Below are 6,733 nucleotides of genomic sequence, written 5' to 3'. Positions count from 1 at the left end.
CAGATATTATCCACACCACCTTTATGCCAATCAAGGGAGTAGTAAAAGAAAAAAAAAAAGCAAGAGGATCAAATATGGTGTACTACATATATATATATATACATACATAAATAAATATATATATATATATATACATACATACATACATACATACATAAATAAATAAATATATACACACACACACACACACACACACATACATACCTATATAAATATATATAGATATATATACATACATATATATAGATATATATACATACATACATACATATATATATATACATACATATATATATATATATATACACACACACACATACACACGTGCGCGCGCGCGCGCGCGCGCACACACACACACATATATATATATATATATATATATATATATATATATATATATATATATACACGTTGGTGCAGAATTCCACCAAAGCCGGAGTTACTAGAGTCGAGATGACCGCGGTCGTCGTTGGGACCTACAAGAGAAGTCTAAACCGGAGTTGGGAGTGCTCCGGCAAGATCCTCCGACGCTCAAGTCAGTACTCTGCTTCAACAAAAATAGAGTGCTCGAGTGAAAATTTTGGCAGAGTTTTGAGATAGAGTTTTTGAGCTTAGAGAAGAATGTATCTGGGGGTCCCTTTTTATAAACGGAGTGCGTAACTAATTGACAGCGACGTCTGTAACCGCTTGGTAGTGGGCTGTTCAGAGCCGCCCGGAGTTTGTTATGGAGAGTAGTGGCGTCAGGGGTCGTTCAGGGCCACGTGGAGTTTGCTACGGAGAGTAGAGTGGTGTCTATTGTCGTGACTTGCCAGAGAGTAGTGGAGCCACGTGGAATCCACTGTAGGGAGTGGAACAGGGTAGTGGCCATTATCGTGACTTGCCAGAGAGTTCGGATCTGTCAGCTAAAGCTCGGCTAGGACATCTGATGGAGCGGAATGGCTCTCTATCCCGTCGATCTAGGAGAAGCTCGGATGTCTCCGAAGCTGCTAACGAGTCTACTACTGTCGGATACCTTAGGCGCTGATACTACAGGTGGGAGTCATCTGCCGTAGAAGCTCGGATGGGGACTTTCCGTTGGTGAAGTCTGATAGGAGTCCAATTGCTAGAGAAGTCCGTCTGGGATTCACCTGATGTGGAAGCTCGTCTGAAGATGATCCGTCGGAGAAGTTCGGTTTCATGAAGGATCTGGCGGAAGGTCGGCCCACGATGGACTTCGGATGGCGCTGGGGAGGTTCGGCAGACGTCGGAGGCGATCGATCATTGTAAGAACCCAGCTACCGGAGTCTGTTCGTCGTAGAAGCTTGTCCGATATTCATCCGCTATGGAAGTTCGGTCGAGGTCTGGTTCTTGCAGAAGGCTGAAAGGAGACCGCTTATTGTAGAAGCTCGATCGAGGATCGGTTGTCGTGAGAGCTCGGAGTAGTGATCTGGCCGGTGGGTCCTATCCCACTGTAGAAGCTCGTCTGGGATCCGACTACGAAGAAGCTCGGCTGAAGTCTACCTGTAATAGAAGTTTGGAAGAGACGTGTTCACAATAGGGGCTCGAATGGAATTTGCTTACAATAGAGATCCGGAGTAGACCACCCACTGTAAGAGTTCAGAGTAGACCACCCACTGTAGGAGTTCGGAGTAGACCACTCGCTGTAGGAGTTCGAAGTAGACCGCTCGTAGTAGAAGTTCGGAGTAGACCGCTCGCTGTAAGAGTTCGGAGTAGACCGCTCATAGTAGAAGTTTGGCACTCACAGGAGCCCGGTTAGAATCTTGAAGGCAGTCGACCGTCGTAGAAACTCGGATAGAGTCCGATTTTTGTAGAAACCTCGTTGCTGAAGAAGCTCGGATATTGAAGGAGTCCGGAAGGAGTTCGGAGAATAGTTGGTCACTGTAGAAGGTCGGCTGATAGTGAGGCCTAGAGAGCCTTTGGAGCGGCACGGTAGATGGATGGAGAAGCTCATTGTCGGAGAAGTCCGAAAGCTCGGACGGTCGGGGGGGTTTATGTTAAGATTTGACACCTCGAGATTCAGCCCACATTGAGCCCACAGTAAGATTTGTGGCAAAAAATGGAGTCCAACGAGACCAAGATCACCTGAAACGGAGCTCGGATGGTGGAGATACGAGCTTTTGAAGTCGGCACGAGATTCGAGGCGGTGGAGGACCTCCGGCGACCGACGGCGGGCGGCAGTGGCGCGGCCGCAGGCGGCGGCGCACGGGACGCACGACCCAGGCCTACGCGGGATGCGTGACCCACGCAGGCGGGCGCACAGCCCAGTCGGGCACGCGGCCCAGGCACGTGCAGGCCCGCGTGCGGGAGCGGGCCAGCCCAAGCGCGGCCTGCTGGCCCTTTGCCCCGGTCCACGGTGGACCGGGCGGTCCACGACTGGGCCTGTGGACTGCGTGGATGTTTCCCACGCGTTTCTCACGGTCCACGGCACTATTCTGTGGAGCGGAGCGTGATCTGAGGGCGTGGGTGGCTCCCAATCTTGATCCGATGGTCCAGGGGTTATCTGGCTTTATTTAGGACTCCTAATCCTTCTCTAATCAAGTTTTAAGCCCTTTAAATAGGGCTGATTGGTAACAGAGAGAGGTGTGGATCGATTTTTGTGCGTCGTACGAAGCCCGTACGGAACCCAAGAGAAGAGAGAGGCGGAAGCGCTGAGAGAGAAGGAGCAGGAGGCTCCTGGACAGCGGTCACCAGGCACTTCAGGGGTTCAGGGGGTCTTCCAAGAGAGAGGGAGCTTTTGTGAGGAAAACTTCTAGTGAGAGAGAATTGTGTGTACAAGGGTTGAGGGTGAGGTCTCCTCTTGTAAAATTTCTTTTTCATAGTAAAGTTTGCATGCCCCGTGCAGGCGAGCCCTTTTGTGGCTGATCCACTTATTTTGATTGTTTTTCTTTTGTTTTGTTTCTTCTTTCTTCCTACTGCATCATGTGGTACTGAAAAGATCTTGGGATGTGGTGTCCTGGCCAGACATCCACCCAATAAGTGGTATCAGAGCAAGACGGTACAAAGATGTAGATTGCAGTGGTGGTGAGCAAGATTGAAGATGGAGAAGACAGGAACAATCAAGATGGAGATCAACAAGTTCGATGGTAAAAGCAATTTCTCCTTGTGGCAGGCAAGGGTGAAGGACGTGCTCATCCAACAAGGGTTGATCGATACTCTCTTGTGCGATGAGAAGTCGACCACCATAGAGGTGCGGGATTGGAAACGGCTACAGATGAGTGAGTACCATCCGCATGTACCTGGCAGATGAGGTGGTGATCCATGTGCTAAGCGAGACTTCTCCGACGGTGCTGTGGTTGAAGCTTGAGGAGTTGTACATGGCGAAGTCTCTCACCAACACTCTTTTCCTCTGGAGGTAGTTTTACCAACTGCGGATGACTGAGGGACAAAGCGTGCAGGAGCATTTGAGCCATTTCCAGAAGATCCTCACCGACCTTCTCAGCGTTGGCGAGAACATTGAGGAGAAGACCAGGGCACTGGTTTTGCTGGCGTCGCTTCCCCCTTCGTACGAGTCTTTGGTGATTACTCTTCTAGTGGGGAAGAGCACTATTAAGATGGACGAGGTCACCGCGGCGATACTCCAGAATGAGGTTCTCAGGAGGGAGAACCCAGTTTCGAGCTCAGGTGGCGGTAGCTCAGCTTTGGTAGCTTCTGGAAGAGCAGGAGGCGATAGACGGAGCGACAGGAGATCGTAACGAGGGCGATCTAAGTCTAGGAGGGACTTGAGCAAAATTAGGTGTTACCGGTGTGAGGAGTTGGGACATCTAGCCAGAGATTGCCCTCAACTTAAAAATCGGACGGTGGCTGCTGTAGCGATGGCCGACAGCGATTTAGATGGAGATGTCCTGAAGATATCTGATGAGGTATCTACTTCTTTCCAGTAGGGGATATTAGATTCTGCATGCCCCTATCATGTATGTTGCAGAGAGGAGCAGTTTGACTCCCTGGAGAACAGTGAGGGCACTGTATATCTGTCGGATGGATCGAGCTGTGCGATTAGAGGCATTGGGACGGTCAGCTGGAGGACACATGATGGTGCAGTGAGGAGATTGGGGGAGGTCCGATACATACCCAATTTCAGGCGGAATCTTATCTCACTTAGCAGACTGGATTCGAGAGGCTACAGGATGGTAGCTGGTGGAGGAATCCTGAGGGTGCTACGCGGCAATAGGATTGTGCTGGAGGGAAAGAAGGAGAGCAGAAAATATTATTACCTGACAAAGAGCCCAGTGCGAGGTGGAGCTTTGGGAGCTAGGTGGAGCCCAGAGCGAGGTGGAGCTCCAGGAGGTGGATCAGGCACGAGACAAGAGACTCGGGAGGACGAGAGGCGACGTCGCAAGGTGAGATTCCTATTGCCGCAGGACGATGCCCCGAGCAGGTCTCAGATCAGTAGGAGCATAGCATACGATGGAGATGGGATCGAGCAACTTGGCTCGACTCCCATGTTTGCCCATCCATGATCAGCAAGTGATTGCCCCAGGGCATGGGGGCGAGGAGATCCAGAAGCTCTCGGAGTTTGGAGGAGGCCGAATATCGAGTCGAGGTGGAGATTGTTAGGATTTGATGCCTCAAGATTCAGCTCATATTGAAATCACAATGAGGTTCGTGGTGAAAAACGGAGTCCAACGAGACCAAGATCACCCAAAACGGAGCTCGGATGGAGGAGATACGAGCTTTTGAAGTCGACACGAGATTCGAGACGGTGGAGGACCGCCGACGACCGGCGGCGGGCGGCAATGGCGCGCGGGATGCGCGACCCAGGCCCACGCAGGACATGCGACCCACGTGGGGGCGCGGCCCAGTCGGGCGCGCGCAGGCCCACGTGCGGGAGCGGGCCGGCCCAGGCGCGGCCTGCTGGCCCTTTGCCCCGATCCACCATGTACCGGGCGGTTCATGACTGGGCCTGTGGATCGCGTGGGTGTTTCCCATGCATTTCTCGTGGTCCACGGCACTATTCCATAGACCGGAGCACGATCTGAGGGCGTGGGTGGCTCCCGATCTTGATCCGACGGTCCAGGGGTTATCTGGCTTTGTTTAGGACTCCTAATCCTTCTCTAATCAAGTTTTAAGCCCTTTAAATAGGACTGATCAGTAATAGAGAGGGGTGTGGATCGATTTTTTTGCATCGTACGAAGCCCGTACGGAACCCAAGAGAAGAGAGAGGCGGAAGCGCTGAGAGAGAAGGAGCAGGAGGCTCCTGGACAGCGGTCGCCAGGCACTTCAAGGGTTCAGGGGGGTCTTCCAAGAGAGAGAGAGCTTTTGTGAGGGGAACTTCTAGTGAGAGAAAATTGGGTGTACAAGGGTTGAGGGTGAAGTCTCTTCTTGTAAAATTTTTTTTTCATAGTGAAGTTTGCATGCCCCGTGGAGGCGAGCCCTTTTGTGGCTGATCCACATATTTTGATTATTTTTCTTTTGTTTTGTTTCTTCTTTCTTCCTGCTGCATCGCGTGGTACTGAAAAGTTCTTGGGAGGTGGTGTCCTGGTCAGACATCAACCCAACAGTTCAGAGAGACGCCACACAAGGTCGGAAGCCGGAGAAGCCCTGGAAGGGTCGGTCTTTTACAAACTTTGGCCAGGGGGGATTTTATTATGGAAAAATTCAGTGCAGGGGTAAAATGATAATTTTAAAACTTTTTCAAAATCATGATTTTACAGTGAAAAAATATTAATTAATCTAATTAATTAACATAAATTTATCCTACACTAGGATCTAAATATGATATATAGCATGCATGCATTTAAATTTGAAATTCAAATTTAAACAATAAACACTTTATTGTAATGTGTTCAGAACACAATACCTTTATGCGGGTAGTAGATCGCCGCAATCAGATCACCGTCAGGAGATTCTGATCATCGTGATGCAGCCACATAGTGTGTTTGGCCTCTGTGGATCATCTACATGAAGCTCTCGATCTGATCGACTCCTCACGAGTGCTAGCTCGTTGTAGAGCCCTTTTGACGGTCGATGTTGATCGAACTCCTTCGATCGATGTCTGTCGATTCTTCGAATGCTTCGGATCATCAACAGACGTGCTTGAGAGGATGTTGAAGATCTTCCTGAGATTTTGTGGGCTCACGACACTCGTAGCTCACTTTCTCACTTTCCAAACCCCAGGCTAAAACTCTAGGGAACTCACCGAAAACCTTGCACCCACTTTTCTTTCTTTTCTCTCTTTTTCTCTTGGAAGGATATGGACTTTCTTCTCACGTACAAGACTTCTCATACCTCAGAATTTTTCTTCAAAAATCTTCTTCTTGCACACCCCACTCTTCTCCTCCTTTTATAACAACGTCAAACATCTTATCCAAAAGAAAGAATAAAGATGAGTAATTGCACATTTGAATTCAAATCAAATTTTGAATTCAAATGGACACTAACTCATCCCTTATCCACTAAAGGCATGAGGAGTGACTTAAATTGTGCATGGAGTGATTTCATGAGAAACCTTTTCTCATGTAATAAATAGGGCATAAAAAAAGGGATAAGGTGCAAAGATTGATTGCTCATTCAAATTCAAACTTTATTTTGAATTTGAATGGCCAACCAATCATCCTTATCCATTCATTTGGCACATTAAAGTGGGGTGTGGAGAGGGCTTGACGTGAAGAAAAAATTTATGAGAAGTTCCTTCTCATGAATTCAAATGGGTGCAATGGAAGTGAGGTGGCGCATGGAGATTGGGTCAAGGTGGTTTAATTATTTAAACCAACCTAATTGAACCAAATAAGTTAGG

This window comes from Elaeis guineensis, chromosome 3 (genome assembly GCF_000442705.2).
Source record: "Elaeis guineensis isolate ETL-2024a chromosome 3, EG11, whole genome shotgun sequence".
NCBI classification, from domain to species: domain Eukaryota; kingdom Viridiplantae; phylum Streptophyta; class Magnoliopsida; order Arecales; family Arecaceae; genus Elaeis; species Elaeis guineensis.
Note: the sequence above shows the minus strand (reverse complement) of the source record.